The 13515-nt window shown below is 46.6% G+C and overlaps 1 protein-coding gene across 2 annotated transcripts in view; it reads left to right on the forward strand.

Moving 5' to 3' along the window:
• The window catches only part of SNAPC4 (small nuclear RNA activating complex polypeptide 4), a 267076-nt gene that overhangs the window by 69917 nt on the left and 183644 nt on the right, over window positions 1-13515 (forward strand). The gene's annotated exons all lie outside the window — the stretch shown is intronic.

Raw genomic sequence — 13515 nt, forward strand, 5'->3', positions numbered from 1 at the left:
TCTCTCCTCTCTCTCTCTCTCTCTCTCTCTCTCTCTCTCTTTCTCTCTCTCTCTCTCTCTCTCTCTCTCTCTCTCTCTCTCTCTCTCTATATATATATATATATATATATATATATCTATATATCTATATATATATTTTTACTGAAAAAAAACATAGGTTTCAGGCACGTTCTAGTTAGAAATTAGCATTTAAAAAACCATAGAAATTATCTGAAAAAAACCATAGGTTTCATGAACGTTATAGTTAGTTGGACATTTCACTCATACAAAACCATAGAAATTCCGGCGTTATAGTTAGTTCAGCTAACTATAACTTGCGCCCCCACAATGCTCTGCTGATGACGTCACATATTACATCATTCATGACATGGTCAGTGACATCACTGATGACATCTCAAATGACATCACTGATGACATCACTGATGACATCATCTACGTGAAAATCTGATGCACCTCCTCTCACCTGAATATAACCTTTGATACACCCACTCTAAAATACAGACTACCATTTTCGAAAAAAATAGACACATCAATACCAGTTACTAAATACGCACTGACTGATTCCTAGGTCTACACACACATCCACTTCATTCACCCATACAGTCCACTCATACATGCAGTCACTCATCAATACAATACTATCATATGCACTCATACACCTATACAGACACTCACACACTGCCACATATCCAGAGTTACTCACACACTTAGTCCAGTCATGCAAAGAATCAATCATACTTCCATTTACTCACCCATACAGTTATAGATACAACTTCACTTATTCATACAGATACTAACACATAATTACTCTTATAGAATCACTGATACAAATACACACTCATCCATGCAGCCACTCTCACAATTACTGACTCTAACATATAGCTATTTATAAACACCATCATTCACATATACTGCCTTTTAGATATGTAGTTACTTACACATGTACCACTGAGACATCCATTCACTCACCAACACACCCATACACACACTCACCCACCCATACAGCTGTTTTCCACATGCACTCTTGAACCGATAAACACAGTGAATCAACCACTCAAACATCTATGCACAGAGTCACACACCTCCCACCCACCCACACACACACTCAGGCAGCCATACAAATACTCAGGCAAGCAATCAATAACTCATATAGACACTCATGCAGCTACTCACCAACCCATGCAGCAGCTTACACAACAACAGACAGACTGATACAGACTTTCACACAGTTTAGTCACTAACCCATGCATTCAGTAAGACCACATTTTAATCACTCACTTATACAGTCAGTCACGTACCTACTAAATCCTCCATACAGACACTTATACACCCACTCATTCTTCAATACACCTTGGCACATATAAAATACATATTTAAACTTTATAGAAACACACATTCACTGGATGATGTCATCAGTGATGTCACCAGTGATGTCATTTGAGATGTCATCAGTGATGTCATCAGTGATGTCACTGACCATGTCATGAATGATGTAATATGTGACGTCATCAGCAGTGCATTGCGGGGCGCGAGTTATAGTTAGCTGAACTAACTATAACGGGGGAATTTCTATGGTTTTGTCCGACTGAAATTTCCAACTAACTAAATGCTAATTTCTAACTATAACGTGTCTGAAACCTATGGTTTTTTTGCAGTGAATTTCAATGGTTTTTTAAATGCTAATTTCTAACTATAACATGCCTGAATCCTATGGTTTTTTTCAGAGAATATATAAATGTGTATATATATATATATAAACACCAGGCATCAAAATTATACATACAAATGATGCAAGAACCAGGAATCAGAAGGTCTTACAAATACAAGATTTGAGACAGTCGCAGATCTGACTGTTTGCAGCACCAGCAATTGGTATTCAGAGCTTTAGGAGCAGCTAATATAACACAAACCAGAGGTGAGCATGTGCAAGATCGGAGACCGAGTACATCAACAGCAATGTCTAAGCCAATCCGTGTGGCATTGCTGTCAACCTTTTTGCTTTTTTCCCGGAGTTTTTATATAGCGCGAACGCGACCCGAAGGTATCGGGTCTCAGAGCGCTTTACATAAGCACCAGTTGAGTTACACAAGGACACATTCATTTTTGTTAGGCACAGGGAGATTAAGTGATTTGCCCAGAAAAACAGAATGTTGAGCGTCATTGCCGAGACTCGAACCTGGTTACCCAGATTTGAGATCCACCACCCTAGCCGTTAGGCCACATCTTTGTGTTGTCAGGGTTTTATTAGAGTTACTGCTGTGGAAGCCGAGGTGCCCTCAAAGAATTTTTTTTTGCTAAAATCAAAAATTATTTTTGTTCTCAAGAAGCACATAGTAGCCTCAGGCATTTTGGAAACTACACTGTATGTGAACGTGCTCTATGTGACAGGGTAGGATGTCATCACTCATAGCGAAGTTAGCTGACCACTTCCCCATGCTCTATGCTGGAGTGGGTGGAAGAAACATGTGAATGACAAAAACAGACCAACGAACAAAGAGGGCTAGCTGACGGTCCCTAGACAGAAGTATTTTAAGCATATCATTTTATTGAAATCAAACGTTCTTGGCAAATGCCAGGCCTAAAATCATTAATCCTGTGGTGTGCAAGCCATTAGACCGCCACGTGCGGGATTCTAGCACCAAAAATCACTAACGCAGTCGGCAGCTCAAGATGCTATATGTTCACAAGTAGCAAGGGTGAAAAGCTGGGTGTCTCTCTTGTGGGCAGGGTGGGAAGCTACACATACACTAGAGGGCAGCAAGCGAAGTGTACAGTGTGAGAAACCAGGCACACAGTCATGGGCAGTCTGAAGCTGAATGCGCACTAGTGGGCAGTACAAGAAGCTCGACCTGTACTGCTGAGAAGTGTGAGAAGATTCAGTAATGCTGGTGGACAGCGGCAAAAGCTTAATCCAAGGGCCCACCGTGAGAACTTGATGAGCACAAGAGGGTAACACAAGAAACTTCCTCAGTGATTTTAATGTGGCACCTATCACTAACACCAAACGCAAGCCTTAAATCCACCCATTTGTGTGGACACTACTCTGTATGTGAGGCTACAGAATAAACTCACAGGTGATTGAGCAATCAACACAGGCACAGAAAGCACGACATAAAACACAGGGGTGCAGATCTGACTAACGCCGAGCCATAAGGGGTAAACAAGACTGAGCAGGCAAATGAGCCTGTCTCTGCCTGGCATGAGCTGTGTGCAAATTTCCCACGGGCATGGGATATGAAACACCGTGTAGTGAAACCCAAGGTTTCTCCAGACAAAACATGGGCGATTGTCCACCGACCTCCCCCCCACCCCTCAACCCCCCCACCCCTCCGACCCCCATAGTAAAGCCAGCAGGGCACGCACCCACCCCAACCTACCTGATCCTGTAGAGCGTTTCTGGAGGCATAGGTTTCACCACGCTGATGCTCTGAAACAACAAGAGGGAGGTGGTTACAAAGGCGATAATTAACAGCAGGGGAAGGAACGGCCGCATCAGCCTTAATGTAAAACTGCTACCAACTAAAGGCCGGGCAACTCAGGTAAAGCATAGCCAGGGGCTAAAGGGACAGGTGGTAGCCCTGGGCTGGGCGGTGACTACAGCTAGGTGCATACAGTAACAGGCACCTTGGGGCTGAGATTGATGCCAGTATTGGCGGGTGTGTGCTGCTATACTGTGTCGAGTGGGGGATTCCCGCAATGCTGAAAAACTGGCACAGTGGTCCTTTCCATGCAGGTCTGAGGTTGCTGGTTTAGGGAATGCTTGTAGGGCCGGCATGGGGCTATGTGCCATGCTAAAGCTGCCTGCAATTGCTCAACACTACCTTTTTTAGGTGTCTTCAACGGGCCTGCTGCTGCCACTTCTCCACTGGAACTCGGCCTCACGCAGTGGTGCTGAGGGATACCCCCACCCTCCTCTTCCTTGCCAGGCCTCTCACACGTTTGGCGATCTTATGCAGGCCGCTCTGCTATGCTTCTAGCTTTCCGGCCAGTGTAGTCTTGTAGCTGGCACCAGGGTCGAATTGCTTGGTGTTACGCTCGGTGGCAGGAGCGACAACTCGTCCCCCTGGTAATCGCCTTCCGTGTCTCCTGCACTGCACTTTTCTCTGGGCCCACTCTGCGCCTGGCGGGCAGCCGGTCGCTTTGTGTGACCGCCGGCGAGGGCATCCCGGCCTTGGCTGCACTCCCACTTCAGGCAGATGACTCCAGCTGCAGGCTGCATATCCCCGCCATCAAGACCTAGGCCTGATGCCTACAGGCCACCGGCCCGCAGCTACCATACGGCGGCGGGGGGGCGAGGACAGGAACTCTCACCCACTGCCCCCCGGCTCTTCCGCAGCTTTCAATCCAGCCAGCAAGGAGGACGCCCCTGCCTCAACGTCCCCACTGCTCAAGGGTTCCACAGATGGACGCCACTCCCCGCAACGGCTCCGGCAATCAGGAGCTACCGCCAGCTCCTCCTGCCGCCATTTTCTCTCGGCCCCGCGCATTCAAGCTGCCGCTGCTCAGCTCTCGTATGATACACATATTTTTACTGATCATACAATGTGTATATGGACATACACAGAGCATGAGCTAAGACATTCTGTTAACGGAAAACGTTTACATGTTCTGTGTGAACGTTGAAGAAACCCAGGTTCTTCATACCACCACCACCACGAACGCTGCTGCACTCGCAGGCCCCGCCCACAGCCAGGCAGACTCTGCCTGATTCCCGGGTCGCCGTGGGCAGCGCGGTGGCTCAGCTCATCCCAGGTGTTCTCGGTGGCGGCCTCACGCAGGGGGGCACGAACCTGCGGGGTGGGCTCCCACTTCGGTTTTTAAAAGTATAAATAGGCGGGTTGGGCAACCGCCTATTAAATAAGCCAAAAACGCGGCTCTTTGTGGGGGGACTGGATGTATTTTCTCTCGATGCAAGGCACAAGATGGCTGCCAACAGTTCCTGGTTGGAACTGTTGGCAGCCAATTAGAGCCAAGCTCGTGCTCGGGGGTTAGGCTCCGCCCACATATATAAAGGTTTTTTTCCTCTAATATCTCAAAAACTACTGAACGGATTTACACCATTTAAAAAAAGGATGCTTTCTGAAGCAAAAACTACCTTTTTGCCAAATTTGGTGTAATTCCGTTCAGCAGTTCCAGCTTTAGCCGTGTCTAAAGTTTCCTATGGGAAATGCATTTATTATTATTATTATTATTATGTGTTCTTATATAGCGCTCAACTTACCCTTGGGCATCTTGGCGCTTGCATTGGGAACCCGTCCTGTTTTTTCCCTGTGAGATAACCCGTACTGGGCATCCCCAAGGTGAAAGCCAGGCATCCCGCCGCAGGGGGGCCGTTGTGGAGATTAAGCAAGCTTGTTGCCCAGAGCTGCATAGTGTCATTTTTCGACCACTTTTTTTTAATCTCTCAGGAACTACTGAACGGATTTACACCATTTAACAAAAAGGGCTCTTTCTGAATCAAGGGCTACATTTTTGCCAAATTTGGTGTAATTCCGTTCAGCAGTTCGGTCTGTAGCCGTGTCTAAAGTTTCCTATGGAAAATAACATTGAGAAAACACGTTTTGGGACCCCCCTTTTTTCTCGGCCCCCGCTTTGCAAATCACCCCGAAACTTTCAAGATAGGAGCTGATCGGACCGGGCCATAAGTTTTGAAAATTTCACGAAGATTCATCAACCGGCGCCAAAGTTATTGGGAAAACAAAAAATGAGTTTCCTATGGAAACTAGGCTCCGACCACATATATAAAGGTTTTTTTCCTTTAATATCTCAAAAACTACCAAACGGATTTACACCATTTAAAAAAAAGGGATGCTTTCTAAAGCAAGCTCTACCTTTTTGCCAAATTTGGTGTAATTCCGTTCAGCAGTTACAGCTGTAGCCGTGTCTAAAGTTTCCTATGGGAAATGCATTTTTCGACCACTTTTTTTTTAATTCTCAGGAACTACTGAACGGATTTACACCATTTAACAGAAAGGGCTCTTTCTGAAACAAGGGCTACCTTTTTGCCAAATTTGGTGTAATTCCGTTCAGCAGTTCGGGCTGTAGCCATGTCTAAAGTATATATATATATTCCCTTATTGACTCCTAACCCCTAAACTCAACCACCCCTAAACTATATATGTACTCTTACCACCCAATACCCCTACCCACCCCAAAACCCTAAAAACACCTTTACCACCCAATATCCTTACCCACCCCTAAACTCTAAAAACATACTTACCACCAACCTATACCTTACCCACCCAATAACTCCCAAGACACCCTTACCATCCAGTACCGTTATGTACCCCTAAGCCTAAAAACACCCTTACCACCCAATACCCCTACCCACCCCTAAGCCCTACAAACACCCTTACCACCCAATACCCTTACCCACCCCTACCACAAACCGATAACTTACCTACCCCTAAATCCTCCAAACACCGTTACCACCCAATACCCCTACCCAACCCTAAACCCTAAAACACCCTTACAACCCAATACCACTAAACACCCTTACCACCAAATACCTACACCGACCTCTAAACCCTAAAAATACCCTTACCACCCAATACCCTAACCCACCCCTAAACCCTTAAATCATCCTTACCCTAATATATAAATATATATATTCAGCAAACACAAAAAGCTGTTCAACACGAGGTATGTCCAGAGCAATTTGGTTTATTCTATAAATCATCACAGACACCTTTCGGCAAAAGCCTTGCTCACATGACCACATAACTGTGCCCAATCACCTCAAGTAGTGCATAGACATAAAAGAGGGAGAACATGTCTCTCCCAGGTATATGAAAAAATTGTCGTTCATCTTAAAACAGTGTCACAAAAAACATGCAAACAATGCAACAGTTAGTACATGTGTAGTTGGCAGGCCTACAGAAATAATATAACAATATAGGAGGCAAACAATAAAAATACGTTATCAAAAAACAATGCAAAGGGAGGAAAACATACAGATACAATATTGTCCTCATGTGCTAACATAGAACAAGCATTGAAAATGCAATAGGTCTCGCCTGTGATTTAGTTAAAGCCATTTGCTTTGCTAATGGTATTGTATAGCAAAGCAAATGGCTTTAACTTAATGAAAGGCGAGACCTATTGCATTTTAAATGCTTGTTTGTATAGCGCTTTACACCGCCGTAAGAACGCTGACAGCGCTAAGGGGAACAAGCCATACGAGAATGAAAGCGGAGTCTTTTTGTCAGAGTTGCTGGTTTTAGAAGTCGGGACACCTAGGTTCTAGTGTCAGCGTCGGTTCAACGTTCCGTGCTTCAGTAAAATCACTTAATATCAACGTGCCCATACTATTTCTTTTTAAAACGCTAGGGTGGGAGAATGAGCGGTAGTGTGGGAGAATTAGCGTTAGTGTGGGTGAATGAGCGGTAGGGTGGGAGAATGAGCGGTAGGGTGGGAGAATGAGGAATAGGTTGGGAGAATGAGCGATAGGGTGGGAGAATGAGCAGTTAGGTTGGAGAATGAGCGGTAGGGTGGGAGAATGCGCGCTACGGTGGGAGAATGAGCGGTAGTGCAGGTGAATAAGTGGTAGGGTGGGAGAATGAGCGGTAGGGAGAATGAGCGATAGGGTGGGAGAATGCGCGTTAGGGTGGGTGAATGAGCAGTCAGGTTGGAGAATGAGCGGTAGGGAGAATGAGCGATAGGGTGTTATAATGAGCAGTAGGGTGGAAGAATGAGCAGTAGGTTGGGAGAATGAGGGGTAGGGAGAATGAGCGATAGGGTGTGAGAATGAGCTGTGGGGTGGGAGAATGAGCAGTAGGGCGAAGGAAGGAGAAGAAGGGTGGGAGAATGAGCGGTAGGGCGGGAGAATGCGCGGTAGGGTGGGTAAATGAGCAGTCAGGTTGGAGAATGAGCGGTAGGGAGAATGAGCGATAGGGTGTTAGAATGAGCAGTAGGGTGGGAGAATGAGCAGTAGTTGGGAGAATGTGGGGTAGTGAGAATGAGTGGTAGGGTGGGAGAATTAAAGGTAGGGAGAATGAGTGGTAGGGTGGGAGAATGAACGATAGGGTGGGAGAATGAGTGGTAGGGCGAATGAGCGGGAGGGAGATTGAGCGATAGGGTGGGAGAATGAGGGTGAGAGAATGAGCGGTGAGGTGGGAAAATGAGCGGTTGGGTGGGAGAATGAGTGGTAGGGAGAATGAGTGGTAGGGTGGGAGAATGATTGGTAGGGAGGATGAGTGGTGGGGGGCGAATAAGCGATAGGGCGGGAGAATGAGCAGTAGGGTGGGAGAATGAACGGTAAGGTGGGGGAATGACCAGTAGGGAGAATGAGCAGAAGAGAGAATGAGCGGTAGGGAAACTGAGCGGTAGGGTGGGAGAATGAGCGGAAGGGAGAATGAGCTGTAGGGTGGGAGAATGAGCGGAAAAGTGGAAGAATGAGCGGAAGAGTGGGAGAATGAGCGGAAGGGAGAATGAGCTGTAGGGTGGGAGAATGAGCAGAAGGGAGAATGAGCTGTAGGGTGGGAGAATGAGCGGTAAGGTGGGGGAATGACCGGTAGGGAGAATGAACAGAAGAGAGAATGAGTTGTAGTGAGAATGAGCGGTAGAGTGGGAGAATAAGCGGAAGGGAGAATGAGCTGTAGGGTGGGAGAATGAGCGGAAGCGAGAATGAGCTGTGTGGTGGGAGAATTAGCGGGAGGGAAAATGAGCGAAAGGGAGAATGAGCGGTAGGGAGAATGAGCTGTAGTGTGGGAGAATGAGCGGTTGGGTGGCAGTGAAACTGGGCAAGAATGATGTGAGAGTGAGATAGCAGAGATACAGTTTACCAAAGGAGAGTGGGAGCTAAGCAGAATATTGGAAGAGATAGATTGAACTAATGAGAGACTGGGGTGCAAAGAAGAGGAAAGAGTAGAATTGTCAGAACAAGTAGCAGAGGTGTGCAGAGAACATGGCAGAGGCAAGAGAACAAGAGACATAAGTTTGAGTGTGAATAGGAAACTCAAAGAAATGGATGAAACCAGAGGACAGAAGGGGAGTTAAAAGGAGAACTGGGAGAGAGAGAAGAACAAAGTGATATAGAGTCTGCGCACACCAATTATTTTGGAAAATTAATCAATAGTATCAGAATTACTCAAAGGGATGCGTGCAACCCAGCGACAAGGTAGCCAACCTGAAGTACAAACCAATTCTTCTGGTGGAAAAACCACCAGTATACTGGATGCACTGCAATGATTACCAGTATAAAGACTTTGCATTTGGTTCCTACAAAGAAGTATTGACCATCATGATAATTTCAACAAAAACTTTATATGCTTAAATGTAGTTTTTCAAGCAGAGATATATTGATAATTCATTGAACATACAATGTTGTCTACAATAACACGGCTAGTTGAAGCTTGTTTTATTTTGGCATGCTCATTGTTTTCTCAGGACACTAATGGCTTCCTCAATTCACACTCTGCTCTTTTCGCGGTATTGCCTTGGGTAACACATATGCAATTTTTCTCGTCCCTTCTGGACATTATAAGGTGCATCTCTTGACATTTATGGAAGTGACTTTGGTTCATTAATGATTTTCATCAATGTTTTCGTTATTTTCACAGTGGCCCCTGAAGAAGGGATTATTCAAAATCTCAAAATGCATTGGGCACGGCTGGGCAGCTTTTAATGAATTTGTCAATGTTATAATTCAATTTTTATGTCTTCATTTTATTAACACTTCTAAGTGAAGAATCATTGTAATATTTTTGTGTTATTGTAGACAATATTGTATGTTTAAGGAATTATCAATATATCTGTGCTTGAAAAACTAAAAACTACATTTAAGCATATAAAGTTTTTGTTGAAATTATCATGATGGTCAATACTTCTTTGTAGGAACCAAATGCAAAGTCTTTATACTGTTAATCATTGCAGTGCATCCAGTATACTGGTGGTTTTTCCACCAGAAGAATTAGAGAGAGGAGAGCAGCATGGAGGAGTGAGGAAAAGTGGGAGAGAGGTGAGAGCAGCATGGAGGAGTGAGGAAAAGTGGGAGAGCGAGGAGAACAGGATGGGGAGTGAGGAAAAGTGGGAGAGAGAGGAGAGCAGCATGGAGGAGTGAGGAAAAGTGGGAGAGAGATGAGAGCAGCATGGAGGAGTGAGGAAAAGTGGGAGAGCGAGGAGAACAGGATGGGGAGTGAGGAAAAGTGGGAGAGAGAGGAGAGTAGCATGGAGGAGTGAGGAAAAGTGGGAGAGAGATGAGAGCAGCATGGAGGAGTGAGGAAAAGTGGGAGAGAGAGGAGATCAGCATGGAGGAGTGAGGAAAAGTGGGAGAGAGATGAGAGCAGCATGGAGGAGTGAGGAAAAGTGGGAGAGCGAGGAGAACAGGATGGGGAGTGAGGAAAAGTGGGAGAGAGAGGAGAGCAGCATGGAGGAGTGAGGAAAAGTGGGAGAGAGATGAGAGCAGCATGGAGGTGTGAGGAAAAGTGGGAGAGAGATGAGAGCAGCATGGAGGAGTGAGGAAAAGTGGGAGAGCGAGGAGAACAGGATGGGGAGTGAGGAAATATGTGAGAGAGAGGAGAAAAGGGTGGAGAAGCGAGGAAAACTGGGAGAGAGAGTAGAACAGGGTGGGGGACTGAGGGAAACTGGGAGAGAGAGGAGAGCAGCATGGGGGTGTGAGGAAAACTGTGAGAGTGGAGATCAGGACAGGGAAGCGAGGAAAACTGGGAAAGAGGAGACCAGGGTGGGGGAGCGAGGAAAACTGGGCGAGAGAACAGCATGAGGAGTGAGGGAAACTGGGAGAGAGAGGAGAACAGGGTAGGGGAGTGAGAAAAAGTGGGGGAGAGAGAGCAGGGTGGGGGAGCGAGGGAAACTGAGAGAGGGGAGAAACGGGTGGGGGAGTGAGGAAAACTGGGAGACAGAGTAGAACAGGGTGGGGGACTGAGGAAAACTGGGAGAGGAGAGCAGCATGGGGAGTGAGGAAAACCGTGAGAGAGGGCAGGGTGGGGGAGGGGGTAAACCCATAAAAAACAGAAATAAGAGTAACAGAGGTAAAGGCTAGCAGCGCCAGTGAGAGAGGGGCTTCAGTATATTGACGAGGAGCAGCAGTGCTGGAAGAAAGCTTGGCTGGGTGATGTGGGGAAAGCAGGAAAGGTGATGAAAGAATCAGGCTAAAGATGGGCAGCAGACTCGGAAAGATGGGATGGAAAAAAGTGAAAGATAAAAACTACCAGTAAGAAGGGCTGTTGGTGCGGTGCAAAAAAAGCATCTTTAACAGCACAGAGGCCCCACCTCTGCATGCCATGTCTGCTGTGCTCGCAGCCTCATGACTGTGCCCTGGGGGCCCCCACTCACCGAGCTCTCCTTGGCCCCAGTTTGTAAATCACTGACGCCAAATATTTGTTGATAAGCCCGGGTGGGGGTTGATGGGATACGGGGGCCCTTGACAGTACACGGGCCCCTAAGGCTTTGCTCCGCCACTAATATTGACATATTCACAACAAATTCATCCTTGTAACTTATTTGTTTGATAATGCTAACAAGCACTGTCAAAGCCAATAGTTCTGGCTTGTTTTAGGCGCCTCTTCGTAGTTGTGTTTTTTATTTATTTGAGGAGTATTCTATAGCGCGAACATGACCCCTATGGGGTTCAGAGCGCTGTATAAAAAGCAGACACGTTAAATAGCATCACACGAAAACAATTCGCGGAGAGGCTGAACGAGCTCATGAGGGCGCTTGCCGTGTGAAGCACGGGACGATTGTCCACAGCTCTGTAAAGTGTCTGGTTTGTGTGCATTAAGCCATGAGGCTGGTGGGCGCTTTATAAAACGATGTCAATAAAATGTCCAGCCTATTTGCCGCTCCAGGCATCACCATCAAGTAGCGAGAGGCAGTGAGGGGGGTTGGGGCAGACAGTGTAGGATGTATGTGCCTTCAGGCCCTGCTGCAGGGGGCGGGGGAGTGCAGAGCGATGAATCCCCTCAGGCTGGGGTTCAAGGGAGGTGAGGAGGGGAGCTCTGGAGATGGAAGAGACAGGCGGAGGGGGGCTGACGAAAGACAGATGGGGGAGAGGAGGCACGGAGAGGGCGCCGGTGAAGGGAGAAATGGATGGAGGTAGAGAGGCACGGGGTATGAGGGAGGAGGGATGTAGTAGAGAGAGGGTGGAGGGCACCTTCGCATCCTGCCTTCTCAGCTCTAATTAGGAGAGAGCTCGGCGGCGTGAGGCGCAGAGGATTAATGCAGCACGTGCGCAGCTTTCCAAAAACACTGGGTCCTGGAGACTGCCCCGCATGACAGCAGCCCCACCCCCCATTACTCAGTTAATTTTTAACGCAAAATATGGGTGTGCCAGCATTGATTCGTTAAATATTAGTGAACATTTACTACAAAAGCCAGAGGGGCTACTGCCTTTCTCGATGCATATGTTATGAAATAATTCAGACTAGCAAGGTCCCAAAATGCCATGTCTCGTTAAACCGAGTGGGTAGAGAAAAGACCTATCAGTCTGAAGAATGACCATGTCTACTTTGAAAGCATAACATGCGTTGGTGGATGAGATACCAGGAGGCTCCTTCGCTCGGTAAAGGGCCACGGATCAGGGAGTCTAATGGAATGCTGCATTGAATTCAGGCGAGCAGGCTGGCTGTTGGCGCTTGGAAGTCGCTGCGCCCACTGAGCGGGTCTTTCAACACGTTGTTGGAACACACTTTTACTGACTAGTTCGTCTGTAAAAAAAAGTGGACGGGTTTGAAACGTGTGGTGTGTGCAAATGAAGAAAAAAATAAACTGAAAACTCATCCTAACACTAGTGTGGTGATACTAACGTGGGTAAGTCAAAAATATTGACTTTGCAAATGCAGTGCCAGACACTAATGTAGCATGTTTAAAAAAAATACACCTGGAAAAAATCTGATACGAATATGACACACCAACGCATTTGCTCACAAAATCACACCTAGGCACCAAGTTCCACTGCATCGCGTGTCATAAGATCCCAGCGCGCCTCCCCGCGATAGCTAACACTAACAGTGTGATTTTAAAACGATCCGCGCATCCTTCAAGGACTCGCTTTCAATCATGAACAAACTACTGGTGTGATTTTCAGCTCCGAGACCAACATTATCCATACACTGCCTTCCTTTGTTGTGGATAACGAGACTGCTTAGATTTCCCACAAGGTAGGAGCTGAAATCAGTGCTGCAATAATGTAGGCGGAGGGATGGGAAAGAGTGGTTTTGTGCTTTTTTTTCCATTCCCGGAGTAACAGAACAAAGTTGATCAATTGGACACTCATGACACTGGTTTAATAAACGTGAAAAGTGATTTAGTCCACATGCAGAGTTTATATTCCTTCTCCTTGTGAGCTGCTCGCTTGTCTTTATGGTAGGGGTGGGCGGAATTTGCGTAGTTGCGCTACTTAAAGCTCCGCGAAACTGTAAAAAATCTTTGTGAGCTCGCAGAAATTCCACGAACATGTGGAATTGCTTTTTCGCGATGCTTTTTTACTGCTCGCGAACGCTGTTTGCGTGCTCGGGAGGAAATATCTCACGAACGCGTATTTTGAGAACGCGAACAAGC

This window comes from Triturus cristatus, chromosome 1_2 (assembly GCF_964204655.1).
Source record: "Triturus cristatus chromosome 1_2, aTriCri1.1, whole genome shotgun sequence".
In the NCBI taxonomy this organism is placed as follows: domain Eukaryota; kingdom Metazoa; phylum Chordata; class Amphibia; order Caudata; family Salamandridae; genus Triturus; species Triturus cristatus.